The sequence below is a fragment of the Lethenteron reissneri genome, unplaced genomic scaffold, assembly GCF_015708825.2.
Source record: "Lethenteron reissneri isolate LAM-NWPU_2019-01 unplaced genomic scaffold, ASM1570882v1 scaffold_1900, whole genome shotgun sequence".
NCBI classification, from domain to species: domain Eukaryota; kingdom Metazoa; phylum Chordata; class Hyperoartia; order Petromyzontiformes; family Petromyzontidae; genus Lethenteron; species Lethenteron reissneri.
This window is the reverse complement of record NW_026891664.1, coordinates 13,831-41,558: the sequence shown is the minus strand read 5'-3', so window position 1 is coordinate 41,558 and position 27,728 is coordinate 13,831. Positions and strand designations below refer to the sequence as shown.

Sequence of the window (27,728 nt, the reverse complement as noted above, 5' to 3'; positions counted from 1 at the left end):
TGTATGGCGGGGAAGGGGGGGGTGGGTGTTGTGTTAACGCCGTGTCTTGCAGACTCGCGTCTCCTGCGTGCTCACAGCAAAAACTGCAACGGGGTGGGGGGAAGAGCGAGAGAGTTGACAGAGTTGATGGGCGATTCCAGGAAGTTGCAGGAGATTCACGCAGACGTGTCTCATCGGTTCAAACTCCACGCAAACCCTCTCGTGTCTCTCCATCATCGCCTTGTGGATGATTGTAGTGGTGGAGGTGATTGTGGTGGTGGTGTTAATAACCAGGGGGGTGAGTACCCCAGGTTAAGAACAACAGGTTTAGAGGCACACCACTTGTATGTGATCGTGTGCTAGAACTAGTGACGAATTGGCACGTCTTGTTCACGCGACAAACCTTACCCAATTGGCCGTGTCGGGTGGTGGCGGGTTTCAACGACACATTTAATATATTCACGCGATCCAACACAAAAACAACAACAACTCTGTTACGTCTTCTTGGTTCTTTCGGTAAAGTCATCACGTAGAATGGAAATAATAAAAATAAAATAATTCTCACGACGTTTCGGCCACAACGCAAGCAGCCGTCCTCAGGTGGAGAACAGGTCTGTCGAGAAGACAGCGTCTGAATGCGTTGTGGCTGAAACGTCAGAAATTAATTTGTTTTATTTTTATTATTTTATTGTTTCCATTCTACGTGATGACTTCACCGAAAGAACCAAAAAGATGAATCCCTGCTGCAGTCACGAAATCTTTAAATCGAAATTTAACTCTGTTACGCTTTTACAAACGTTGCGTTGCCACAGAATTAGCGTTCTCACGTCGTGAGTTGGGGCTGGGTAGGAGGAAGGGGGGTGGGGAGGGTTGCTGTGTCCACGCCGTGTCTTGCAGACTCCCTCGCGTCTCCTGCGTGCTCGCGACGGCAGCAGCAGCAGCAGCAGAGAGAGGGATCGTCGGTGAACCCAGGCGGTGGCAGGAGCACCACCAAGTTTGATTCACACGGACGTCGCTCTCGCTTGGAACTGCGCGCAAACCCTCGTGCGTGTGAGTGTGTGTGTCCGTCGTGCGCCGATGTCTAGGCGTTGTCGTCGGAGAATCCAGGCCGCTGTCTGGGGCACCTGGTGACTACGGAATAAATCCTCTGGCACGAATCCATTGCTGTTACAAACGTCGCTGTGTTTCTTCGGAATTTGTGTTCGTGTGTAGTGAGTCGGAGGTGCGGGACGGGGGGGGGGGTTTGTGTTCACGGTGTCTTGCAGACTCCCTCGCGTCTCCTGCTTGCTCGCATCAACAGCGGCAAAGGGAGAGAGAGATCATCGGTGAATCCAGGCAGTCGCAAGATCCCCAAGTCCGATTTACACAGACGTCTCAGTTCGAACTCCACGCAAACCCTCTCGTGCGTCCCGTAAAGGAAGTGCGGATGTCTGGGGCGTCGTCGGGAGAATCCAGGCAGTTTCCATGGAACCTGGTAACAGCGCGACTCTTTTGCCACCTGTTCAAGTTTGTTTTCACTACAGACGTTGCTACTGCGTTCGCATCGCAGCTGGGGGTCGGTTGGGGGGGGTGGGTGTCCTAACGGTTTATTTTCCAGAAACCTCTCCCTGGTCTACTCTCGCTCAAACGTCAAACATCTCGGTACAGCTCCAAACCAAGGAAGTCCCAACGGGGCAGAGATCCCAGGCAGTGACGGGACAGGGAGCCAGGTCTGCGTCTCGATGTCTCGGTTCAACTCCACGCGGCTTCGTGTTGCGCAAGCGGAGTGGAGGGCGTGCAGATGTCTGGGGCGTCGTCGGGAGAATCCAGGCCGTTAACGGGACACCTGGTAAAGTTAAAACGCCGTTGCCATTCGAATTATCAACGACTACTTCAGGCTTTGCGTTCGTATCGGAGTTTGGGGGGGGGGGGGTCCTGACGTTTTATCTTCCAGAATCCCCCGCGTCTCCTGCGTACTCGCAACTCCAGCTAAGAAGAGATCATCGGTGAATCCAGGCAGTCGCAAGATCCCCAAGTCCGATTTACACAGACGTCTCTCTCGGTTCGAACTCCACGCAAACCCTCTCGTGCGTCCCGTAAAGGAAGTTCAGATGTCTGGGGCGTCGTCGGGAGAATCCAGGCAGTTTCCATGGAACCTGGTAACAGCGCAACTCTTTTGCCCAAGTTTGTTTTCACTACAGACGTTGCTACTGCGTTCGCATCGCAGCTGGGGGTGGGTTAGGGGGGGTGTGTGTCCTAACGTTCTGTCTTCCAGAATCCTCTCCATGTTCTACTCTCGCTCAAATCAAACATCTCGGTACAGCTCCAGGCAGTGACGGGACAGGGAGCCAGATATGCAACCCCCTGCCACTGTTACAACCAAGTCCTGGACATGAGGGGCCAGAGACAACCAACAGCGTCCATCAGGGAGTGTCAATGTCTCTTGCTACCCACAGCAGCAGCAGGAACATTATTACTATGAACTGGTCACGAGCAGTGCTGCTAGGTAGCCACGAGTGTGAACACGGAGGTTGTGTTTATCGTTGTCAAGGCTCGGCAGGTGGTGGTGGTGAATGTGAAACGCAAGCTGACGCACAGAGCAAGCAGCGGCCGCACTGCTGTACAACACCAACCCAGCCCTGGGTGGAAGGTGGGAGAAGCCGTACGGCCATTACCATCCACCAGGGAGTGTCAATGACTCGTGTACTTCCCGCACAGCAACTTTATTTATCAATGGCAATGAGCCTTGGCTGTGTAGCCCACACGTGGACATACGGAGGTTGTGTTTATCGTTGTCAAGGCTGAGCGGATGACGGCGGTGGTGGTGATGGGGAATCGGACACGCTGGCATCCATTCCTGCCACCCCCAACTTTGAGAGAGATGTCTGGGCGAGTTCTCAACCCAGGTAACCGTGCGAGTCTCCGGCCCGATCCTCGGCCTTGCTCGCCAAACGAGCGATGTGGATGTTGTACTTGAGGTTAAACGCCGTTGCCATTGGCATTATCAACGACTACTTCAGGCTTTGCGTTCGTATCGGAGTTGGGGAGGGGGGGGGTCCTGACGTTTTATCTTCCAGAATCCCTCGCGTCTCCTGCGTCCTCGCGACGCCGGCAAAGAGCGGGAAGAGAGATCAACGGTGAATCCAGGCAGTCGCAAGATCCCCAAGTCCCATTTACACAGACGTCTCTCTCGGTTCCAACTCCACGCAAACCCTCTCGTGCGTCCCGTGAAGGTGTCTGGGCTTCGTCGCGGAGAATTCGGGCCGGTTTCCGTGGCACCTGGTAAACACCACAAATCTTCTCTGCCAAAATCTAATGCTTTTTTAAATCCTTTATATTAAGTTCACTTGCTTGCGCGCTTACGACCGTGCAAATCTTTCGGTCGTTTTTTAACCCACTTCCCGTGATCCAATCGAGCTGACATTTTGCACACAGACTCGTTGTGCGAGACAATTAATGTTCGTGAAAAAAATTTCCGTAATTTTACACTTTTATAGGGAAAAATATTTTTTATTATATTTAATTACCAATTGCTTAATGGTGGCAGGCAATCATCTGACCCATAGGTGGCAGCCATCTCAAGCCAGAGGACGAGAGGACTCTAGCCGCCACACATATAAAGGATTTATAGTGAAAAACTTTGTTTTTACGGGTTAATTTTTCACACGTGAGTTTTTGTTATTTTATTTGTGTTCGTATGTCGGGAGTTGACGGGGCGGGGAAGGGGGGTGGGTGTTGCAGACTCGCGTCTCCTGCGTGCTGGCAACAAGAACTGCAACGGGGTGGGGGGGGGAAGAGCGAGAGAGTTGACAGAGTTGATGGGCGAATCCGGGCGGTTACAGGAGCCCAGCACTGATTTTACGCACGCAAACCCTCGCGTGTCTCTCCATCATCGCCTTGTGGATGGTTGTGGTGGTGGTGGTGATCAGGAGTGGATTATGGAGCGAGGAGCAGCAGTGGATTGGAGTCTTGATCTGGAGTGGAGTTTGGAGCGAAGATCAGGAGTGGAGTTTGGAGCGAGGTTCTGGAGTGGAGTTTGGAGCGAGGATCAGGATCTGGAGTGGAGTTTGGAGCGAGGATCAGGAGTGGAGTCTGGAGTGAGGATCAGGAGTGGAGTGAGGATCTGGAGTGGAGTTTGGAGTGAGGATCTGCAGTGGAGTCTGGAGTGAGGATCAGGAGTGGAGTCTGGAGTGAAGATCAGGAGTGGAGCGAGGATCTGGAGTGGAGTTTGGAGTGAGGATCTGCAGTGGAGTTTGGAGTGAGGATCAGGATCTGGAGTGAGGATCAGGATCTGGAGTGAGGATCTGGAGTGGAGTTTGGAGTGAGGATCACGATCTGGAGTGGAGTTTGGAGTGAGGATCAGGATCTGGAGTGGAGTTTGGAGTGAGGATCACGATCTGGAGTGGAGTTTGGAGTGAGGATCAGGATCTGGAGTGGAGTTTGGAGTGAGGATCAGGAGTGGAGTTTGGAGTGAGGATCAGGATCTGGAGTGGAGTTTGGAGTGAGGATCTGGAGTGGAGTTTGGAGTGAGGATCAGGATCTGGAGTGGAGTTTGGAGTGTGGATCAGAAGTGGAGTCTGGAGCGAGGATCGGGAGTGGAGTCTGGTGCAAAGTGCCAGCAGACCAGAATAATCAACGACTACGTCAGGCTTTGCGTTCGTATCGGAGTTGGGGGGGGGGGTTCCTGACGTTTTATCTTCCAGACTCCCTCGCGTCTCCTGCGTCCTCGCGACGCCGGCAAAGAAGAGATCATCGGTGAATCCAGGCAGTCGCAAGATCCCCAAGTCCCATTTAAACAGACGTCTCTCTCGGTTCGAACTCCACGCAAACCCTCTCGTGCGTCCCGTAAAGGAAGTTCAGATGTCTGGGGCGTCGTCGGGAGAATCCAGGCAGTTTCCATGGAACCTGGTAACAGCGCAACTCTTTTGCCCAAGTTTGTTTTCACTACAGACGTTGCTACTGCGTTCGCATCGCAGCTGGGGGTGGGTTAGGGGGGGTGTGTGTCCTAACGTTCTGTCTTCCAGAATCCTCTCCATGTTCTACTCTCGCTCAAATCAAACATCTCGGTACAGCTCCAGGCAGTGACGGGACAGGGAGCCAGATATGCAACCCCCTGCCGCTGTTACAACCAAGTCCTGGACATGAGGGGCCAGAGACAACCAACAGCGTCCATCAGGGAGTGTCAATGTCTCTTGCTACCCACAGCAGCAGCAACATTATTACTATGAACTGGTCACGAGCAGTGCTGCTAGGTAGCCACGAGTGTGAACACGGAGGTTGTGTTTATCGTTGTCAAGGCATGGCAGGTGGTGGTGGTGAATGTGAAACGCAAGCTGACGCACAGAGCAAGCAGCGGCCGCACTGCTGTACAACACCAACCCAGCCCTGGGTGGAAGGGGGGAGAAGCCGTACGGCCATTACCATCCACCAGGGAGTGTCAATGACTCGTGTACTTCCCGCACAGCAACTTTATTTATCAATGGCAATGAGCCTTGGCTGTGTAGCCCACACGTGGACATACGGAGGTTGTGTTTATCGTTGTCAAGGCTGAGCGGATGACGGCGGTGGTGGTGATGGGGAATCGGACACGCTGGCATCCATTCCTGCCACCCCCAACTTTGAGAGAGATGTCTGGGCGAGTTCTCAACCCAGGTAACCGTGCGAGTCTCCGGCCCGATCCTCGGCCTTGCTCGCCAAACGAGCGATGTGGATGTTGTACTTGAGGTTAAACGCCGTTGCCATTGGCATTATCAACGACTACTTCAGGCTTTGCGTTCGTATCGGAGTTGGGGAGGGGGGGGGTCCTGACGTTTTATCTTCCAGAATCCCTCGCGTCTCCTGCGTCCTCGCGACGCCGGCAAAGAGCGGGAAGAGAGATCAACGGTGAATCCAGGCAGTCGCAAGATCCCCAAGTCCCATTTACACAGACGTCTCTCTCGGTTCCAACTCCACGCAAACCCTCTCGTGCGTCCCGTGAAGGTGTCTGGGCTTCGTCGCGGAGAATTCGGGCCGGTTTCCGTGGCACCTGGTAAACACCACAAATCTTCTCTGCCAAAATCTAATGCTTTTTTAAATCCTTTATATTAAGTTCACTTGCTTGCGCGCTTACGACCGTGCAAATCTTTTGGTCGTTTTTTAACCCACTTCCCGTGATCCAATCGAGCTGACATTTTGCACACAGACTCGTTGTGCGAGACAATTAATGTTCGTGAAAAAATTTTCCGTAATTTTACACTTTTATAGGGAAAAATATTTTTTATTATATTTAATTACCAATTGCTTAATGGTGGCAGGCAATCATCTGACCCATAGGTGGCAGCCATCTCAAGCCAGAGGACGAGAGGACTCTAGCCGCCACACATATAAAGGATTTATAGTGAAAAACTTTGTTTTTACGGGTTAATTTTTCACACGTGAGTTTTTGTTATTTTATTTGTGTTCGTATGTCGGGAGTTGACGGGGCGGGGAAGGGGGGTGGGTGTTGCAGACTCGCGTCTCCTGCGTGCTGGCAACAAGAACTGCAACGGGGTGGGGGGGGGAAGAGCGAGAGAGTTGACAGAGTTGATGGGCGAATCCGGGCGGTTACAGGAGCCCAGCACTGATTTTACGCACGCAAACCCTCGCGTGTCTCTCCATCATCGCCTTGTGGATGGTTGTGGTGGTGGTGGTGATCAGGAGTGGATTATGGAGCGAGGAGCAGCAGTGGATTGGAGTCTTGATCTGGAGTGGAGTTTGGAGCGAAGATCAGGAGTGGAGTTTGGAGCGAGGTTCTGGAGTGGAGTTTGGAGCGAGGATCAGGATCTGGAGTGGAGTTTGGAGCGAGGATCAGGAGTGGAGTCTGGAGTGAGGATCAGGAGTGGAGTGAGGATCTGGAGTGGAGTTTGGAGTGAGGATCTGCAGTGGAGTTTGGAGTGAGGATCTGCAGTGGAGTCTGGAGTGAGGATCAGGAGTGGAGTCTGGAGTGAAGATCAGGAGTGGAGCGAGGATCTGGAGTGGAGTTTGGAGTGAGGATCTGCAGTGGAGTTTGGAGTGAGGATCAGGATCTGGAGTGAGGATCTGGAGTGGAGTTTGGAGTGAGGATCACGATCTGGAGTGGAGTTTGGAGTGAGGATCAGGATCTGGAGTGGAGTTTGGAGTGAGGATCACGATCTGGAGTGGAGTTTGGAGTGAGGATCAGGATCTGGAGTGGAGTTTGGAGTGAGGATCAGGAGTGGAGTTTGGAGTGAGGATCAGGATCTGGAGTGGAGTTTGGAGTGAGGATCAGGATCAGGATCTGGAGTGGAGTTTGGAGTGAGGATCACGATCTGGAGTGGAGTTTGGAGTGTGGATCAGAAGTGGAGTCTGGAGCGAGGATCGGGAGTGGAGTCTGGTGCAAAGTGCCAGCAGACCAGAATAATCAACGACTACGTCAGGCTTTGCGTTCGTATCGGAGTTGGGGGGGGGGGGGGGGGGTTCCTGACGTTTTATCTTCCAGACTCCCTCGCGTCTCCTGCGTCCTCGCGACGCCGGCAAAGAAGAGATCATCGGTGAATCCAGGCAGTCGTAAGATCCCCAAGTCCCATTTAAACAGACGTCTCGGTTCGAACTCCACGCAAACCCTCTCGTGCGTCCCGTGAAGGAAGTGGGAATGTCTTCGGCATCGTCGGGAAAACCCAGACAGCGAATTTCCTGGTAACACCGCAACACCTTTGGCCGTGCATTTGAATTTGCCTTGCTGCTACTACTACAGGATTTGGTTGTATCGGGGAGGGGGGGAGGGGGGAGGGGCTCCTAACGTTCTATGTTACAGGACCCCAGCAGTTGTGCCTAGCGCAGATGTCTCGGTTCAACTCCACGCAACTTCCTCAGTGGAACTCCACACGGTCTCTGCAACTCAACGCAACCTTGATGCAACTCCAACAGCGTCCACCAGGGAGTGTCCATGTTTCTTGCTACCCACAGCAGCATCAACATTATTACTATGAACTGGTCGTGAGCAGTGCTGCTAGGCAGCCACGAGTGTGAACACGGAGGTTGTGTTTATCGTTGTCAAGGCTCGGCAGGTGGTGGTGGTGAATGTGAAACGCAAGCTGACGCACAGAGCAAGCAGCAGCACTGCTGTGCAACACCAACCCAGCCCTGGGTGGAAGGGGGGAGAAGCCGTACGGCCATTACCATCCACCAGGGAGTGTCAATGACTCTTGTCCTTCCCGCACAGCAACTTTATTTATCGATGGCAATGAGCCTTGGCTGTGTAGCCCACACGTGGACATACGGAGGTTGTGTTTATCGTTGTCAAGGCTGAGCGGATGACGGTGGTGGCGATGGGCGGAATGGGAGATGCGCAACCCCCTGCCGCTGTTACAACCCAGTCCTGGACAGGAGGGGCCAGAGACACCCAACAGCGTCCATCAGGGAGTGTCAATGTCTCTTGCTACCCACAGCAGCAGCAGCAGCATTATTTATGATCAATGGCAATGAGCCGTGCTCTGTAGCCACGCGTGAGCATCATGGAGGTTGTGTTTTATTATTGTCAAGGCTGAGCGGATGGTGGTGGTGGTGGTGATGGGGAATCAGACACGCTGGCATCCGTTCCTGCCACCCCCAATTTTGAGAGAGATGTCTGGGCGAGTTCTCAACCCAGGTAACCGTGCGAGTCTCCGGCCCGATCCTCGGCCTTGCTCACCAAACGAGCGATGTGGATGTTTTACTTGAGGTTAAACGCCGTTGCCATTCTCATTATCAACGACTACTTCAGGCTTTGCGTTCGTATCGGAGTTGGGGGGGGGGGGGGGGGGTCCTGACGTTTTATCTTCCAGACTACCTCGCTTCTGTGTCCTCGCGACGCCGGCAAAGAGCGGGAAGAGAGATCATCGGTGAATCCAGGCAGTCGCAAGATCCCCAAGTCCCATTTACACAGACGTCTCTCTCGGTTTGAACTCCACGCAAACCCTCTCGTGCGTCCCGTGATGGTGTCTGGGCTTCGTCGCGGAGAATTCGGGCCGGTTTCCGTGGCACCTGGTAAACACCACAAATCTTCTCTGCCCAAATCTATCGCTTTTTGAAACGTGAGTTTTTGTTATTTTATTTGTTTCAGTTTCATTCATTAGGTTTTGCCCTGTGAGCCATTCGGCTCTTGATTTGGGTGTCAACCGCAACAAACATTAAAATGACAAGATACACCTAAAATTAATTGTACGCAAATCTGAACATCGCATTATGTAAACAATGAAATGCTACAGAAAAAGCACAACCCATCCTTTGTGCATACAGAAAGTGCAAAAAATTCCATTTCTGTTTGATCCCAATAACAATCCTACTACAATACAGATAAAAAAAAATCTGTAAATCTATACTAAATCAAAAAAATCGGGCCAAACCAATCCCCTCTAAAACTTACGTTGTAGTAACAGTTTTCCCAACAAATGTGATTGAAAGTTTACAATAGCTACAGACACAACACACATCTAAACGTAGCATCCTTGGCTAGCTGCATAAGTCAATCCATGACAGCCGGATTAACAATAGCAGTAGCAGCGCGCTATAATCACAATACATAACAAGTTAATACGTCGGTCATCTACAGCTCTATTTATTATTTCAGGCCACTGCGTTCGCATCACAGCTGGGAATCGGTTGGGGGGGGGGGGTGTCCTAACGGTTTATCTTCCAGAAACCTCTCCCTGGTCTACTCTCGCTCAAACGTCAAACATCTCGGTACAGCTCCAACGAAAGGAAGCCCCAACGGGGCAGAGATCCCAGTCCTGAACAGGAGGGGCCAGAGACAACCAACAGCGTCCATCAGGGAGTGTCAACGTCTCTTGCTACCCACAGCAGCAGCAGCAGCATTATTTATGATCAATGGCAATGAGCCGTGCTCTGTAGCCACGCGTGAGCATCATGGAGGTTGTGTTTATTATTGTCAAGGCTGAGCGGATGGTGGTGGTGGTGATGGGGAATCAGACACGCTGGCATCCGTTCCTGCCACCCCCAACTTTGAGAGAGATGTCTGGGCGAGTTCTCAACCCAGGTAACCGTGCGAGTCTCCGGCCCGATCCTCGGCCTTGCTCACCAAACGAGCGATGTGGATGTTGTACTTGAGCACCAATGGAACATTACATTCTCCCAAACACAGCTGGCAGAAGTTGCAGAGCTTGCTTTCCAACAAGGGCATTCAATTGATTTTGATAACGTTGAAGCGTTATGCGGAACTAATTATTGCTGGCCAAGATTAGTTGGATAATTGAAATCTAGAAGAATTCAAATAATTTCAACCGCTGTGATGGCTACAGACTCGGCGCAGCCTGGAAGCTTCTTAAATCTTTAGTGGCTCCAGGAATTCATATTCTTTGGGTCTTTCGGTGAAGCCGCGTGACTTTACCGAATGTATTAAGTAATACACAACACACATTGCAATGCCTTACATGTGTGTCGCTAAGTGGCTGATTACTGATCTATTACTTAGTTGCATAGCCCCTCACCGCTGCCTCTGATCTCGAATCCTGAAGGGGTTCAACAACGACGATGACATCGTCATCCTGCACTGTTTGTTTACGACCAGAAGCAGGTGGATGGCTTCACTATTCTGGCAAATCGCACCGAACGTGCCGGATGTAGTTTCCAGCGAAACGTCGCTGTTACTCGGATTGTAAATGTGGATTCACTCTTTAACACACCGGCGGGCTAAAGTAATGAACTCTCTTTTTTGTCAACGTGACACATTTTTTTACCAATTGGCCGTGTCGGGTGGTGGCGGGTTTCAACGACACATTTAATATATTCACGAGATCCAACCCAACAACAACAACAACAACTCTGTTATGTCTTCTTGGTTCTTTCGGTAAAGTCATCACGTAGAATGGAAATAATGAAAATAAAACAATCAAATAATTCTCACGACGTTTCGGCCACAACGCAAGCAGCCGTCCTCAGGTGGAGAACAGGTCTGTCGAGAAGACAGTCTGAATGCGTTGTGGCCGAAACGTCGTGAATTAATTAATTGTTTTATTATTATTATTTTATTATTTCCCTTCTACGTGATGACTTCACCGAAAGAACCAAGAAGATGAATCCCTGCTGCAGTCACGAAATCTTTAAATCGAAATTTAACTCTGTTACGCTTTTACAAACGTTGCGTTGCCACGGAATTAGCGTTCTCACGTCGTGAGTTGGGGCTGGGTAGGAGGAAGGGGGGTGGGGAGGGTTGCTGTGTCCACGCCGTGTCTTGCAGACTCCCTCGCGTCTCCTGCGTGCTCGCGACGGCAGCAGCAGCAGCAGAGAGGGATCGTCGGTGAACCCAGGCGGTGGCAGGAGCACCACCAAGTTTGATTCACACGGACGTCGCTCTCGCTTGGAACTGCGCGCAAACCCTCGTGTGTGTGTGTGTGTGAGTATGTGTGAGTGTGTGTCTGTCGTGCGCCGATGTCTGGGCGTTGTCGTCGGAGAATCCAGGCCGCTGTCTGGGGCACCTGGTGACTACGGAATAAATCCTCCGGCACGAATCCATTGCTGTTACAAACGTCGCTGTGTTTCTTCGGAATTTGTGTTCGTGTGTCGTGAGTCGGAGGTGCGGGACTGGGAGGGGGGGGGTGTTAACGCCGTGTCTTGCAGACTCCCTCGCGTCTCTGCGTGCTCATAGCAACAGCAGCAGCAGCAAAGAGGGGGAACAGAGATCATCGGTGAATCCAGGCAGTCACAAGATCCCCAAGTCCGATTTACACAGACGTCGCTCTCGGTTCGAACTCCACGCAAACCGTCTCGTGCGTCCCGTGAAAGAAGTGCAGATGTCTGGGGCGTCGTCGGGAGAATCCAGGCAGTTAACGGGACACCTGGTAAACAAAGTTACCACGCCGTTGCCTTTCGTTCGTATTTTCAATGTCTAATTCAGGCTTTGAGTCCGTATCAGAGTTGGTGGGATTGGTTGGGGGGGGGGGGGTCTCTAACGATCTGTCTTCCAGAATCTTTCCTCGTGTCTACTCTGAAACATCTCGGTACAGCTCCAACGAAAGGAATCCCCAACGTGGCAGAGATCCCAGTCCTGGACAGGAGAGCCAGAGACAACCAACAGCGTCCATCAGGGAGTGTCAATGTCTCTTGCTACCCACAGCAGCAGCAGCAGCAGCATTATTTATGATCAATGGCAATGAGCCGTGCTCTGTAGCCACGCGTGAGCATCATGGAGTTTGTGTTTTATTGTTGTCAAGGCTGAGCGGATGGTGGTGGTGATGGGGAATCAGACACGCTGGCATCCGTTCCTGCCACCCCCAACTTTGAGAGAGATGTCTGGGCGAGTTCTCAACCCAGGTAACCGTGCGAGTCTCCGGCCCGATCCTCGGCCTTGCTCACCAAACGAGCGACGTGGATGTTGTACTTGAGGTTAAACGCCGTTGCCATTGGCATTATCAACGACTTTGCGTTCGTGTCGGAGTTGGGGGGGGGGGGGGGGGTCCTGACGTTTTATCTTCCAGAATCCCTCGCGTCTCCTGCGTCCTCGCGACGCCGTCAAAGAGGGGGAAGAGAGATCATCGGTGGATCCAGGCAGTCACAAGATCCCCAAGTTCGATTTACACAGACGTCTCTCTCGGTTCGAACTCCACGCAAACCCTCTCGTGCGTCCCGTGAAGGAAGTTCAGATGTCTGGGGCATCATCGGGGAAATCTCAGACAGCGGACCTCCTGGTAACACCGCCAACACCTTTTTGGCCGTGCGTTTGAATTTGCCTTGCTGCTACTACTACAGGGTTTGTTTGTATCGGGGAGGGGGGAGGGGCTCCTAACGTTCTATGTTACAGGACCCCAGCAGTTGTGCTTAGCGCAGACGTCTCGTTCAACTCCACGCAACTTCCTCAGTGCAACTCCACGTAACCTCGGTGCTACTCAACGCAACTTTGATGCAACTCCCAACAGCATCCATCAGGGAGTGTCAATGTCTCTTGCTACCCACAGCAGCAGAAAAACATTATAACTATGAACTGGTCATGAGCAGTGCTGCTAGGTAGCCACGAGTGTGAACACGGAGGTTGTGTTTATCGTTGTCAAGGCTCGGCAGGTGGTGGTGGTGGTGAATGTGAAACGCAAGCTGTCGCACAGAGCAAGCAGCCGCACTGCTGTACAACACCAACCCAGCCCTGGGTGGAAGGGGGGAGAAGCCGTACGGCCATTACCATCCACCAGGGAGTGTCAATGACTCTTGTCCTTCCCGCACAGCAACTTTATTTATCAATGGCAATGAGCCTTGGCTGTGTAGCCCACACGTGGACATACGGAGGTTGTGTTTATCATTGTCAAGGCTGAGCGGATGATGGCGGTGGTGGCGATGGGCGGAATGGGAGATGCGCAACCCCCTGCAGCTGTTACAACCCAGTCCTGGACAGGAGGGGCCAGAGACAACCAACAGCGTCCATCAGGGAGTGTCAATGTCTCTCGCTACCCACAGCAGCAGCAGCATTATTTATGATCAATGGCAATGAGCCGTGCTCTGTAGCCACGCGTGAGCATCATGGAGGTTGTGTTTTATTATTGTCAAGGCTGAGCGGATGGTGGTGGTGATGGGGAATCAGACACGCTGGCATCCGTTCCTGCCACCCCCAACTTTGAGAGAGATGTCTGGGCGAGTTCTCAACCCAGGTAACCGTGCGAGTCTCCGGCCCGATCCTCGGCCTTACCAAACGAGCGATGTGGATGTTTTACTTGAGGTTAAACGCCGTTGCCATTGGCATTATCAACGACTACTTCAGGCTTTGCGTTCGTATGGGAGTTGGGGGGGGGGGGGGGGTCCTGACGTTTTATCTTCCAGAATCCCTCGTGTCTCCTGCGTCCTCGCGACGCCGGCAAAGAGCGGGAAGAGAGATCATCGGTGAATCCAGGCAGTCGCAAGATCCCCAAGTCCCATTTACACAGACGTCTCTCTCGGTTTGAACTCTGGGACATTCGTCGGGAAAACCCAGACAGCGGATTTCCTGGTAACACCGCAACTCCTTTGGCCGTGCGTTGGAGTTTGTCTTGCTGCTACTTACTACAGGATTTGTAGTTACCTCGATGCAACTCTACGTAACCTCAGAACATCGGAGGGGAAAAACCCCTATTATGTTTTGCTTTTCGTAATCGGCCACGCGGGGAAAAGTTGTCAGGCAGGACTTTGTGAAAGTTTTAAACGAGGCAAAACTTGACACTTTTATTAGCAAATGACCACAGCGTCAAGTTTACGAAATGTGACCTGAAGATTTAAATCGGTGTTTTCTTACGGCCGTCCTGAATATTTCCCTAAGCCAGCAAAGGGCGTTGATGGTGACATTGCTAGCAAGCAGTGTGCAGTGTTGGCCCTTGTGGATCTGGGGTGGGGGAGGGGGGAGGGGCTCCTAACGTTCTATGTTACAGGACCCCAGCAGTTGTGCCTAGCGCAGACGTCTCGTTCAACTCCACGCAACTTCCTCAGTGCAACTCCACACAACCTCGCTGCAACTCTACGTAACCTCAGAACGCCTTCACGCAACCTTGCTCCAACTCCTCGCAACTCCAGTGCAACTCCACGCGTTCTCTGTGCAACTCCCAAGCAACCTCGCGACATCGTACAAGGGGGGAGAGCAACAGGGAAGGAAGCGCAAATTGCTCCTCTGTCATCGGCCATTCCAGGCGGTTAACGGGACCCGGTAACACCGTCAACACTTTGACGTTCACATTTGCCTCGCTGCTACTGCTGCTACAGGCCTTGTGTTTGTGTCAGGGGGAGTGGGGGGGGGGTCTCTAACGTTCTGTCTTCCAGAATCCTCTCCCCGGTCTACTCTCGCTCAAACGTCAAACATCTCGGTACAGCTCCAAACCAAGGAAGCCCCAACGGGGCAGAGATCCCAGGCAGTGACGGGACAGGGAGCCAGGTCTGCGTCTCTGTCTCGGTTCAACTCCACGCGGCTTCGTGTTGCGCAAGCGGAGTGGAGGGCGTGCAGATGTCTGGGGCGTCGTCGGGAGAATCCAGGCCGCTAACGGGACACCTGGTAAAGTTAAAACGCCGTTGCCATTCAAGTTATCAACGACTACTTCAGGCTTTGCGTTCGTATCGGAGTTGGGGGTGGGGGGGGAGTCCTGACGTTTTATCTTCCAGAATCCCTCGCGTCTCGTGCGTCCTCGCGACGCCGGCAAAGAGCGGGAAGAGAGATCATCGGTGAATCCAGGCAGTCGCAAGATCCCCATGTCCCATTTGCACAGACGTCTCTCTCGGTTCCAACTCCACGCAAACCCTCTCGTGCGTCCCGTGAAGGTGTCTGGGCTTCGTCGCGGAGAATTCGGGCCGGTTTCCGTGGCACCTGGTAAACACCACAAATCTTCTCTGCCCAAATATAGCGCTTTTTTAAATCCTTTATATTAAGTTCACTTGCTTGCGCGCTTACGACCGTGCAAATCTTTCGGTCGTTTTTTAACCCACTTCCCGTGATCCAATCGGGCTGACATTTTGCACACAGACTCGTTGTGCGTGACAATTTATTTTCGTGAAAAAAATTTCCGGAACTTTCCACTTTATAGGAAATGTATTTTTTATTATATTTAATTACCAATTGCTTAATGGTGGCAGGCAATCATCTGACCCATAGGTGGCAGCCATCTCAAGCCAGCGGACGAGAGGACTCTAGCCGCCACGCATATAAAGGATTTATAGTGAAAAACTTTGTTTTTACGGGTTAATTTTTAACACGTGAGTTTTTGTTATTTTATTTGTGTTCGTATGTCGGGAGTTGACGGGGCGGGGAAGGGGGGGTGGGTGTTGTGTTAACGCCGTGTCTTGCAGACTCGCGTCTCCTGCGTGCTCACAGCAAGAACTGCAACGGGGTGGGGGGAAGAGCGAGAGAGTTGACAGAGTTGATGGGCGAATCCAGGCGGTTACAGGAGCCCAGGTCTCTTTTCACGCACGCAAACCCTCTCGTGTCTCCATCGTTGCCTTGTGGATGATTGTAGTGGTGGAGGTGATTGTGGTGGTGGTGATAACCAGGGGGTGGTGAGTGGCTTGCCTCTGTAGGAGGCCGTGGCATCGTTTAACAAGTAGCAGCAGCAGCAGCAGGGGGCTTTTTGCAACCACTCTACATAAGATGTTGGTTTTGTGCTAGAACTAGTGACGAATTGGCACGTCTTGTTCACGCGACAAACCTTACCCAATTGGCCGTGTCGGGTGGTGGCGGGTTTCAACGACACATTTAATATATTCACGAGATCCAACCCAACAACAACAACAACTCTGTTACGTCTTCTTGGTTGTTTCGGTAAAGTCATCACGTAGAATGGAAATAATAAAAATAAAACATAAAATAATTCTCACGACATTTCGGCCACAACGCAAGCAGCCGTCCTCAGGTGGAGAACAGGTCTGTCGAGAAGACAGTCTGAATGCGTTGTGGCCGAAACGTCGTGAATTAATTAATTGTATTATTATTATTTTATTATTCCTCTTCTACGTGATGACTTTACCGAAAGAACCAAGAAGATGAATCCCTGCTGCAGTCACGAAATCTTTAAATCGAAATTTAACTCTTGTTACGCTTTTACAAACGTTGCGTTGCCACAGAATTAGCGTTCTCACGTCGTGAGTTGGGGCCGGGTAGGAGGAAGGGGGGTGGGGAGGGTTGCTGTGTTCACGCCGTGTCTTGCAGACTCCCTCGCGTCTCCTGCGTGCTCGCGGCAGCAGCAGCAGCAGCAGAGAGGGATCGTCGGTGAACCCAGGCGGTGGCAGGAGCACCACCAAGTTTGATTCACACGGACGGCGCTCTCGCTTGGAACTGCGCGCAAACCCTCGTGCGTGTGAGTGTGTGTGTCCGTCGTGCGCCGATGTCTGGGCGTTGTCGTCGGAGAATCCAGGCCGCTGTCTGGGGCACCTGGTGACTACGGAATAAATCCTCTGGCACGAATCCATTGCCTTTACAAACGTCGCCGTTTTTCTACGGAATTTGTGTTCGTGTGTCGTGAGTCAGAGGTGCGGGACTGGGGGGGGGGGGGGTGTTAACGCCGTGTCTTGCAGACTCCCTCGTATCTCGGCTTGCTCACATCAACAGCGGCAAAGAGAGAGATCATCGGTGAATCGAGGCGGTTACAGGAGCCCAAGTCTGTCTCACGCAGATGTCTCTTGGGTTCGAACCCCAACGGGGCAGAGATCCCAGGCAGTGATGGGACACCTGGTAAAGTTAAAACGCCGTTGCCATTGGCATCGTCAACGACTACTTCAGGCTTTGCGTTCGTATCGGAGTTGGGGGGGGGGGGGGGTCCTGACGTTTTATCTTCCAGAATCCCTCACGTCTCGTGCGTCCTCGCGACGCCGGCAAAGAGCGGGAAGAGAGATCATCGGTGAATCCAGGCAGTCACAAGATCCCCAAGTCCCATTTACACAGACGTCTCTCTCGGTTCGAACTCCACGCAAACCCTCTCGTGCGTCCCGTGAAGGAAGTGGGAATATCAGGGCTTCGTCGGGAGAATCCAGGCAGTTTCCATGGAACCTGGTAACAGCGCAACTCTTTTGCCACCTGTTCAAGTTTGTTTTCACTACAGACGTTGCTTCTGCACTCAAATTTCTGCTGGGGGTGGGTTGGGGGGGTGGGTGTCCTAACGGTTTATCTTCCAGAATCCTCTCCCTGGTCTACTCTCGCTCAAACATCTCGGTACAGCTCCAACGAAAGGAAGCACCAACGGGGCAGAGATCCCAGGCAGTGACGGGACAGGGAGCCAGGTCTGCGTCTTGATGTCTCGGTTCAACTCCACGCGGCTTCGTGTTGTGCAAGCGGAGTGGAGGGCGTGCAGATGTCTGGGGCGTCGTCGTGAGAACCCAGGCAGTGAACGCACCTCCTGGTAACAGCGCAGCTCCTGTGCCACCCGTCGCTTTCAAGATTGTTGACTGGGAGTTGGGGCAGGGGGGGTTCCTCTAACGCTGCAACCTGCAGACTCCTCCACCCCGTCTACTCGCGCTCAAACTTGAGGAGGAGGAGGAGGCCCAAGGTCTGCGTCAGTCGGCGGCGATTCCAGGCGGTTGTACCGGCACCTGGTAACACCACAAATACTTTGGCGTCTGTTTGAATTTGCCTCGCTACTACCGGAGTTGTGTTTGTATCGGGGGAGTAGGTGGGGGGGTTCTCTAATGTTCTGTCTTCCAGAATCCTCTCCCTGGTCTACTCTCGCTCAAACGTCAAACATCTCGGTACAGCTCCAAACCAAGGAAGCCCCAACGGGGCAGAGACCCCAGGCAGTGATGGGACAGGGAGCCAGGTCTGCGTCTCGATGTCTCGGTTCAACTGCAGAGGCAGGAAGTGCAAACGGTCGAATCGGCGGTGGATACGGGCAGTTAGCGGACCTCCTGGTAACACCGCAACTCCTTTGGCCGTGCGTTTGAATTTGCCTTGCTGCTACTACTACAGGATTTGTTTGTATTGGGGGGGGGGGGGGTCTCTAACGTTCTGTCTTCCAGAATCTTTCCTCGTGTCTACTCTGAAACATCTCGGTACAGCTCCAAAGAAAGGAAGCCCCAACGGGGCAAAGACCGCCTGTCAAAAGGTTCTGTTCGCTGCTCGTGAAACGTTTAAAAATGGAGGATGAATTTGCGGAGATTTTTTTTTTAATTGCTGGGATGAAATGTCTCTATGAAACAAACTCTATCATCCCGAGTCATCGCGGCCACTTCACGTCAGTTTGGCAACGTCAAAACCCCGGCACGCGTGAAGTCTGGAAGGCTTCGGGGAAATTAACGATTGGACAATGAACGCTCGACAAATTGTGGAGGAATTTGAAGTGAAATTTTCCAAACTCGACTTGCTTCCTCAAGTGCTTCTTGAAGGGAGGCAGCCCCCCCTCTTGGGGAAAGATTTAACAATTGACTTTTTTACGAACGTGGAAATTGCGCACCGCTTAAGAGACTTGGAGGGGGCAAGGCTGGGGGAGCATTGCAAAGCGACCAACAGCAACTCTTGTCGGCCTGATCTTTTGCGCAGATTGCCCGAGGGGAAGTGGGCATTGTCCAGGAGACGTGTGAAGCAGAGGGTCGGGGACGCAGATGCACCGGGCTCGCTCGCACAGGCGGTTCCTTGCCGGCGTGAAATCAATCGTCGGGTCACAAATATCACACTCAGTAACCCGTCGCAACGCTGCTACTGTCACAGCTCCACTGTCACCGCCTGCCACTGCTCTGCCACCGTCACCGCCCTCTGCTGCCCAGCCACGATCACCGCTCTCCACTGCCCAGCCACCATCACTGCCCAGCCATGATCACCGCTCTCCACTGCCCAGCCACCATCACTGCCCAGCCACCATCACCGCCTCTGCACTGCCCAGCCACCGTCACCGCCTCTGCACTGCCCAGCCACCATCACCGCCTCTGCACTGCCCAGCCACCGTCACCGCCTCTGCACTGCCCAGCCATCATCACCGCCTCTGCACTGCCCAGCCATCATCACCGCCTCTGCACTGCCCAGCCACCATCACCGCCTCTGCACTGCCCAGCCACCGTCACCGCCTCTGCACTGCCCAGCCACCATCACCGCCTCTGCACTGCCCAGCCACCATCACCGCCTCTGCACTGCTACTGAATCGGCCACCGTCACTGCCCTCTGCTGCCCAGCCACACGAAGCTCACACAGCTGCTCCGTCTGCCCTGCACCCTCCTCCCCCGTGTGCGCGTTTTGTAGCCGCTCGCTGGCTGCTGGCGTTCTATACCAAGCTCCACCGACCGGCCATCGTCCTATGTGTGGGTGGCGCAGGCTGTGCGGTAAAGCAATCGTCCCACTCCTCCCACATGCAATTTTACCCCACGTGGTGCAAAGTGCTGTGTGCATGGAAGAAGGCATTGGGTGGGCGGGGGGGTTGTCCTTAACCAAATGTCTTCCAGAAGTTTCTCCCCCCCCCCCCCATCTCTTTCCCGCTGAGCAGAGCTTGCGTCTCCGTAGCCCAGGCGGTGAGACGTCTCGTGCCTCGTGGTCTGGGTAAACCAAAGGTCTCCCCCCACACACCCGTTTACGAATCTGTCCGTTGCTGTGGCTTGCCAGAAATCTTGAGGGGGGGTGGGGGGGGCCTTTCACGTTCTCTGTTACAGAACCTAGTCAAACGTCCAGCCCTACCTACCTACCCTGTACAACAAGCCCAGCCCTGCAGAAGGGGAAGAAGAGACACCACAGCAAGCCCCATGACACCGCCACAACCAGGGAGTGCCCTTTGACTCGCCTCACTCTGCATGCGTTATTCTCAATGGGTCATGAGTTGGCTTCGCCAGCCAGGTGTGAACGTTGAGCTGTGTTTATCGTTGTCAAGGCTGAGCGGGTGATGGTGGCGATGGGTGGAGAATGTGAGGAACTCAACCCCCGACTGCTGTACAAATCGGCACAAAGTAAACCAGCCGTGGAAGGAGCGGGGCGAGAGTCTTTGCCACCACCAGGGAGTGTCCTTAACTCTTCGTGCTTCACAGCCACACGGCAACATTTATAATTGTTTATCAATGGTGATGGGCCTTGGCTCTTTAGCCCACGAGTGTGAACACGGAGGTTGTGTTTATCGTTGTCAAGGCTCAGCAGGTGGTGGTGGTGGTGAATGTGAAACGCAAGCTGACGCACAGAGCAAGCAGCCGCACTGCTGTACAACACCAACCCAGCCCTGGGTGGCAGGGGGGAGAAGCCGTACGGCCATTACCATCCACCAGGGAGTGTCAATGACTCTTGTCCTTCCCGCACAGCAACTTTATTTATCAATGGCAATGAGCCTTGGCTGTGTAGCCCACACGTGGACATACGGAGGTTGTGTTTATCGTTGTCAAGGCTGAGCGGATGATGGTGGTGGTGATGGTGAATCGCTGGCATCCGTTCCTGCCACCCCCAACTTTTGAGAGAGATGTCTGGGCGAGTTCTCAACCCAGGTAACCGTGTGAGTCTCCGGCCCGATCCTCGGCCTTGCTCGCCAAACGAGCGACGTGGATGTTTTACTTGAGGTTAAACGCCGTTGCCATTGGCATTATCAACGACTACTTCAGGCTTTGCGTTCGTGTTGGGGGGGGGGGGGGGGGGGCCTGACGTTTTATCTTCCAGAATCCCTCGCGTCTCCTGCGTCCTCACGACGCCGGCAAAGAGCGGGAAGAGAGATCATCGGTGGATCCAGGCAGTCGCAAGATCCCCAAGTCCCATTTACACAGACGTCTCTCTCGGTTCCAACTCCACGCAAACCCTCTCGTGCGTCCCGTGAAGGAAGTTCAGATCTCTGGGGCATCATCGGGGAAATCTCAGACAGCGGACCTCCTGGTAACACCGCCAACACCTTTTTGGCCGTGCGTTTGAATTTGCCTTGCTGCTGCTACTACAGGATTTGTTTGTATCGGGGAGGGGGGGAGGGGGGAGGGGCTCCTAACGTTCTATGTTACAGGACCCCAGCAGTTGTGCCTCGCGCAGACGTCTCGTTCAACTCCACGCAACTTCCTCAGTGCAACTCCACACAACCTCGCTGCAACTCCAGGCAACTCGGTTCAACTCCACGTAACCTCAGAACATTTTCATTCAACCTTGCTCCAACTCCTCACCTCCACACGTTCTCTGTCCAACTCCACGTTACCTCGCTGCAACTCTACGTAACCTCAGAACACCTTCACGCAACCTTGCTCCAACTCCTCGCAACTTCAGTGCAACTCCACGCGTTCTCTGTGCAACTCCCAAGCAACCTCGCGACATCGTACAAGGGGGGAGAGCAACAGGGAAGGAAGCGCAAATTGCTCCTCTGTCATCGGCCATTCCAGGCGGTTAACGGGACCCGGTAACACCGTCAACACTTTGACGTTCACATTTGCCTCGCTGCTACTGCTGCTACAGGCCTTGTGTTTGTGTCAGTGGGAGTGGTGGGGAGGGGTCTCTAACGTTCTGTCTTCCAGAATCCTCTCCCCGGTCTACTCTCGCTCAAACATCTCTGTACAGCTCCAAACCAAGGAAGCCCCAACGGGGCAGAGACCCCAGGCAGTGACGGGACAGGGAGCCAGGTCTGCGTCTCGATGTCTCGGTTCAACTCCACGCGGCTTCGTGTTGCGCAAGCGGAGTGGAGGGCGTGCAGATGTCTGGGGAGTCGTCGGGAGAATCCAGGCCGTTAACGGGACACCTGGTAAAGTTAAAACGCCGTTGCCATTCGAATTATCAACGACTACTTCAGGCTTTGCGTTCGTATCGGAGTTGGGGGGGGGGGGGTCCTGACGTTTTATCTTCCAGAATCCCTCGCGTCTCCTGCGTCCTCGCGACGCCGGCAAAGAGCGGGAAGAGAGATCAACGGTGAATCCAGGCAGTCGCAAGATCCCCAAGTCCCATTTACACAGACGTCTCTCTCGGTTCCAACTCCACGCAAACCCTCTCGTGCGTCCCGTGAAGGAAGTTCAGATCTCTGGGGCATCATCGGGGAAATCTCAGACAGCGGACCTCCTGGTAACACCGCCAACACCTTTTTGGCCGTGCGTTTGAATTTGCCTTGCTGCTACTACTACAGGATTTGTTTGTATCGGGGAGGGGGGAGGGGCTCCTAACGTTCTATGTTACAGGACCCCAGCAGTTGTGCCTAGCGCAGACGTCTCGTTCAACTCCACGCAACTTCCTCAGTGCAACTCCACGTAACCTCGGTGCAACTCTACGTAACCTCAGAACAATTTCATTCAACCTTGCTCCAACTCCTCGCAACCTCAGTGCAACTCCACGTGTTCTCTGTGCAACTCCCAAGCAACCTCGCGACATCGTACAAGGGGGGAGAGCAACAGGGAAGGAAGCGCAAATTGCTCCTCTGTCATCGGCCATTCCAGGCGGTTAACGGGACCCGGTAACACCGTCAACACTTTGACGTTCACATTTGCCTCGCTGCTACTGCTGCTACAGGCCTTGTGTTTGTGGGGGGGGGGTGTCTCACGTTCTGTCTTCCAGAATCCTCTCCCCGGTCTACTCTCGCTCAAACGTCAAACATCTCGGTACAGCTCCAACGAAAGGAAGCCCCAACGGGGCAGAGATCCCAGGCAGTGACGGGACAGGGAGCCAGGTCTGCGTCTCGATGTCTCGGTTCAACTCCACGCGGCTTCGTGTTGCGCAAGCGGAGTGGAGGGCGTGCAGATGTCTGGGGCGTCGTCGGGAGAATCCAGGCCGTTAACGGGACACCTGGTAAAGTTAAAACGCCGTTGCCATTGGCATTATCAACGACTACTTCAGGCTTTGCGTTCGTTGGGGGGGGGGGGGGGGGTCCTGACGTTTTATCTTCCAGAATCCCTCGCGTCTCCTGCGTCCTCACGACGCCGGCAAAGAGCGGGAAGAGAGATCATCGGTGGATCCAGGCAGTCGCAAGATCCCCAAGTCCCATTTACACAGACGTCTCTCTCGGTTCCAACTCCACGCAAACTCTCTCGTGCGTCCCGTTAAGGAAGTTCAGATGTCTGGGGCATCATCGGGGAAATCTCAGACAGCGGACCTCCTGGTAACACCGCCAACACCTTTTTGGCCGTGCGTTTGAATTTGCCTTGCTGCTGCTACTACAGGATTTGTTTGTATCGGGGAGGGGGGGAGGGGGGAGGGGCTCCTAACGTTCTATGTTACAGGACCCCAGCAGTTGTGCCTCGCGCAGACGTCTCGTTCAACTCCACGCAACTTCCTCAGTGCAACTCCACACAACCTCGCTGCAACTCCAGGCAACTCGGTTCAACTCCACGTAACCTCAGAACATTTTCATTCAACCTTGCTCCAACTCCTCACCTCCACACGTTCTCTGTCCAACTCCACGTTACCTCGCTGCAACTCTACGTAACCTCAGAACACCTTCACGCAACCTTGCTCCAACTCCTCGCAACTTCAGTGCAACTCCACGCGTTCTCTGTGCAACTCCCAAGCAACCTCGCGACATCGTACAAGGGGGGAGAGCAACAGGGAAGGAAGCGCAAATTGCTCCTCTGTCATCGGCCATTCCAGGCGGTTAACGGGACCCGGTAACACCGTCAACACTTTGACGTTCACATTTGCCTCGCTGCTACTGCTGCTACAGGCCTTGTGTTTGTGTCAGTGGGAGTGGTGGGGAGGGGTCTCTAACGTTCTGTCTTCCAGAATCCTCTCCCCGGTCTACTCTCGCTCAAACATCTCTGTACAGCTCCAAACCAAGGAAGCCCCAACGGGGCAGAGACCCCAGGCAGTGACGGGACAGGGAGCCAGGTCTGCGTCTCGATGTCTCGGTTCAACTCCACGCGGCTTCGTGTTGCGCAAGCGGAGTGGAGGGCGTGCAGATGTCTGGGGCGTCGTCGGGAGAATCCAGGCCGTTAACGGGACACCTGGTAAAGTTAAAACGCCGTTGCCATTCGAATTATCAACGACTACTTCAGGCTTTGCGTTCGTATCGGAGTTGGGGGGGGGGGGGTCCTGACGTTTTATCTTCCAGAATCCCTCGCGTCTCCTGCGTCCTCGCGACGCCGGCAAAGAGCGGGAAGAGAGATCAACGGTGAATCCAGGCAGTCGCAAGATCCCCAAGTCCCATTTACACAGACGTCTCTCTCGGTTCCAACTCCACGCAAACCCTCTCGTGCGTCCCGTGAAGGAAGTTCAGATCTCTGGGGCATCATCGGGGAAATCTCAGACAGCGGACCTCCTGGTAACACCGCCAACACCTTTTTGGCCGTGCGTTTGAATTTGCCTTGCTGCTACTACTACAGGATTTGTTTGTATCGGGTAGGGGGGAGGGGCTCCTAACGTTCTATGTTACAGGACCCCAGCAGTTGTGCCTAGCGCAGACGTCTCGTTCAACTCCACGCAACTTCCTCAGTGCAACTCCACGTAACCTCGGTGCAACTCTACGTAACCTCAGAACAATTTCATTCAACCTTGCTCCAACTCCTCGCAACCTCAGTGCAACTCCACGTGTTCTCTGTGCAACTCCCAAGCAACCTCGCGACATCGTACAAGGGGGGAGAGCAACAGGGAAGGAAGCGCAAATTGCTCCTCTGTCATCGGCCATTCCAGGCGGTTAACGGGACCCGGTAACACCGTCAACACTTTGACGTTCACATTTGCCTCGCTGCTACTGCTGCTACAGGCCTTGTGTTTGTGGGGGGGGGGTGTCTCACGTTCTGTCTTCCAGAATCCTCTCCCCGGTCTACTCTCGCTCAAACGTCAAACATCTCGGTACAGCTCCAACGAAAGGAAGCCCCAACGGGGCAGAGATCCCAGGCAGTGACGGGACAGGGAGCCAGGTCTGCGTCTCGATGTCTCGGTTCAACTCCACGCGGCTTCGTGTTGCGCAAGCGGAGTGGAGGGCGTGCAGATGTCTGGGGCGTCGTCGGGAGAATCCAGGCCGTTAACGGGACACCTGGTAAAGTTAAAACGCCGTTGTCATTCGAATTATCAACGACTACTTCAGGCTTTGCGTTCGTATCGGAGTTGGGGGGGGGGGGGGGGGTCCTGACGTTTTATCTTCCAGAATCCCTCGCGTCTCCTGCGTCCTCGCGACGCCGGCAAAGAGCGGGAAGAGAGATCATCGGTGAATCTAGGCAGTCGCAAGATCCCCAAGTCCCATTTGCACAGACGTCTCTCTCGGTTCGAACTCCACGCAAACCCTCTCGTGCGTCCCGTAAAGCAAGTGCGGATGTCTGGGGCGTCGTCGCGAGAACCCAGACAGTGAACGTACCTCCTGGTGACAGCGCCGCTCCTGTGCCACCCGTCGCTTTCAAGATTGTTGACTGGGAGTTGGGGCAGGGGGGGTTCCTCTAACGCTGCAACCTGCAGACTCCTCCACCCCGTCTACTCGCGCTCAAACTTGAGGAGGAGGAGGAGGCCCAAGGTCTGCGTCAGTCGGCGGTGATTCCAGGCGGTTGTACCGGCACCCGGTAGCACCACGACCACTCTGACATTCACTTTTGCTCGTGACTGCAGCGGTGTTTGTGTCGGTATCAGAGTTGGTGGTTGGGTTGGACGTGGGGCTGCGTGGGGTGGGAGAGAGAGAGGGGAGGGGGCTACTTTACTGCGTTCGTATCGGAGTTGGGGGGGGGGGGGGTCCTGACGTTTTATCTTCCAGAATCCCTCGCGTCTCCTGCGTCCTCGCGATGCCGGCAAAGAAGAGATCATCGGTGAATTCAGGCAGTCGCAAGATCCCCAAGTCCCATTTACACAGACGTCTCTCTCGGTTCCAACTCCACGCAAACCCTCTCGTGCGTCCCGTAAAGGTGTCTGGGCTTCGTCGCGGAGAATTCGGGCCGGTTTCCGTGGCACCTGGTAAACACCAAATCTTCTCTGCCCAAATCTAATGCTTTTTTAAATCCTTTATATTAAGTTAACTTGCTTGCGCGCTTACGACCGTGCAAATATTTCGGTCGTTTTTTAACCCACTTCCCGTGATCCAATCGAGCTGACATTTTGCACACAGACTCGTTGTGCGTGACAATTAATGTTCGTGAAAAAAATTTCCGTAATTTTACACTTTTTAGGGAAAAATATTTTTATTATTTAATTACCAATTGCTTAATGGTGGCAGGCAATCATCTGACCCATAGGTGGCAGCCATCTCAAGCCAGAGGACGAGAGGACTCTAGCCGCCACGCATATAAAGGATTTATAGTGAAAAACTTTGTTTTTACGGGTTAATTTTTCACACGTGAGTTTTTGTTATTTTATTTGTGTTCGTATGTCGGGAGTTGACGGGGCGGGGAAGGGGGGGGTGGGTGTTGTGTTAACGCCGTGTCTTGCAGACTCGCGTCTCCTGCGTGCTCACAGCAAGAACTGCAACGGGGTGGGGGGGGGAAGAGCGAGAGAGTTGACAGAGTTGATGGGCGAATCCAGGCGGTTACAGGAGCCCAGGTCTCTTTTCACGCACGCAAACCCTCTCGTGTCTCCATCGTTGCCTTGTGGATGATTGTAGTGGTGGAGGTGATTGTGGTGGTGGTGATAACCAGGGGGTGGTGAGTGGCTTGCCTCTGTAGGAGGCCGTGGCATCGTTTAACAAGTAGCAGTAGCAGCAGCAGGGGGCTTTTTGCGACTAATCTACATAAGATGTTGTTTTTGTGCTAGAACTAGTGACGAATTGGCACGTTTTGTTCACGCGACAAACCTTACCCAATTGGCCGTGTCGGGTGGTGGCGGGTTTCAACGACACATTTAATATATTCACGCGATCCAACACAAAAACAACAACAACTCTGTTACGCTTTTACAAACGCTGCGTTGCCACAGAATTAGCGTTCTCACGTCGTGAGTTGGGGCTGGGTAGGAGGAAGGGGGGTGGGGAGGGTTGCTGTGTCCACGCCGTGTCTTGCAGACTCCCTCGCGTCTCCTGCGTGCTCGCGACGGCAGCAGCAGCAGCAGAGAGAGGGATCGTCGGTGAACCCAGGCGGTGGCAGGAGCACCACCAAGTTTGATTCACACGGACGTCGCTCTCGCTTGGAACTGCGCGCAAACCCTCGTGCGTGTGAGTGTGTGTGTGTCCGTCGTGCGCCGATGTCTGGGCGTTGTCGTCGGAGAATCCAGGCCGCTGTCTGGGGCACCTGGTGACTACGGAATAAATCCTCTGGCACGAATCCATTGCCTTTACAAACGTCGCCGTTTTTCTACGGAATTTGTGTTCGTGTGTCGTGAGTCGGAGGTGCGGGACTGGGGGGGGGGGGTGTTAACGCCGTGTCTTGCAGACTCCCTCGTATCTCGGCTTGCTCACATCAACAGCGGCAAAGAGAGAGATCATCGGTGAATCGAGGCGGTTACAGGAGCCCAAGTCTGTCTCACGCAGATGTCTCTTGGGTTCGAACCCCAACGGGGCAGAGATCCCAGGCAGTGATGGGACAGGGAGCCAGGTCTGCGTCTCGATGTCTCGGTT

General features: G+C 53.6%; 1 protein-coding gene and 1 long non-coding RNA gene across 7 annotated transcripts in view; both read left to right on the top strand.

Annotated features, from left to right (window-relative positions):
* Positions 1-11,442, top strand: part of LOC133339560 (WAS/WASL-interacting protein family member 3) — a 53,540-nt gene extending 42,098 nt beyond the window's left edge. For 2 of the 5 annotated variants that reach the window (XM_061547666.1, XM_061547665.1), the window contains one exon: positions 877-11,442. The gene's annotated coding sequence lies outside the window, so the exon portion shown is untranslated. The remainder of the gene's footprint in view (positions 1-876) is intronic. The other 3 variants (XM_061547668.1, XM_061547669.1, XM_061547667.1) reach the window with 3 other exon arrangements.
* Positions 11,443-12,342: 900 nt separating this feature from the next.
* Positions 12,343-27,435, top strand: LOC133339561 (uncharacterized). Of its 2 annotated transcripts, none has more exons than XR_009754748.1 (2): positions 12,343-24,274; positions 25,904-27,435. It is a non-coding gene; the product is annotated as an uncharacterized LOC133339561 (long non-coding RNA). The 2 variants fall into 2 exon arrangements; XR_009754747.1 differs by having other exon boundaries at positions 12,343-25,305.
* The last annotated feature ends 293 nt before the right edge of the window (positions 27,436-27,728 follow it).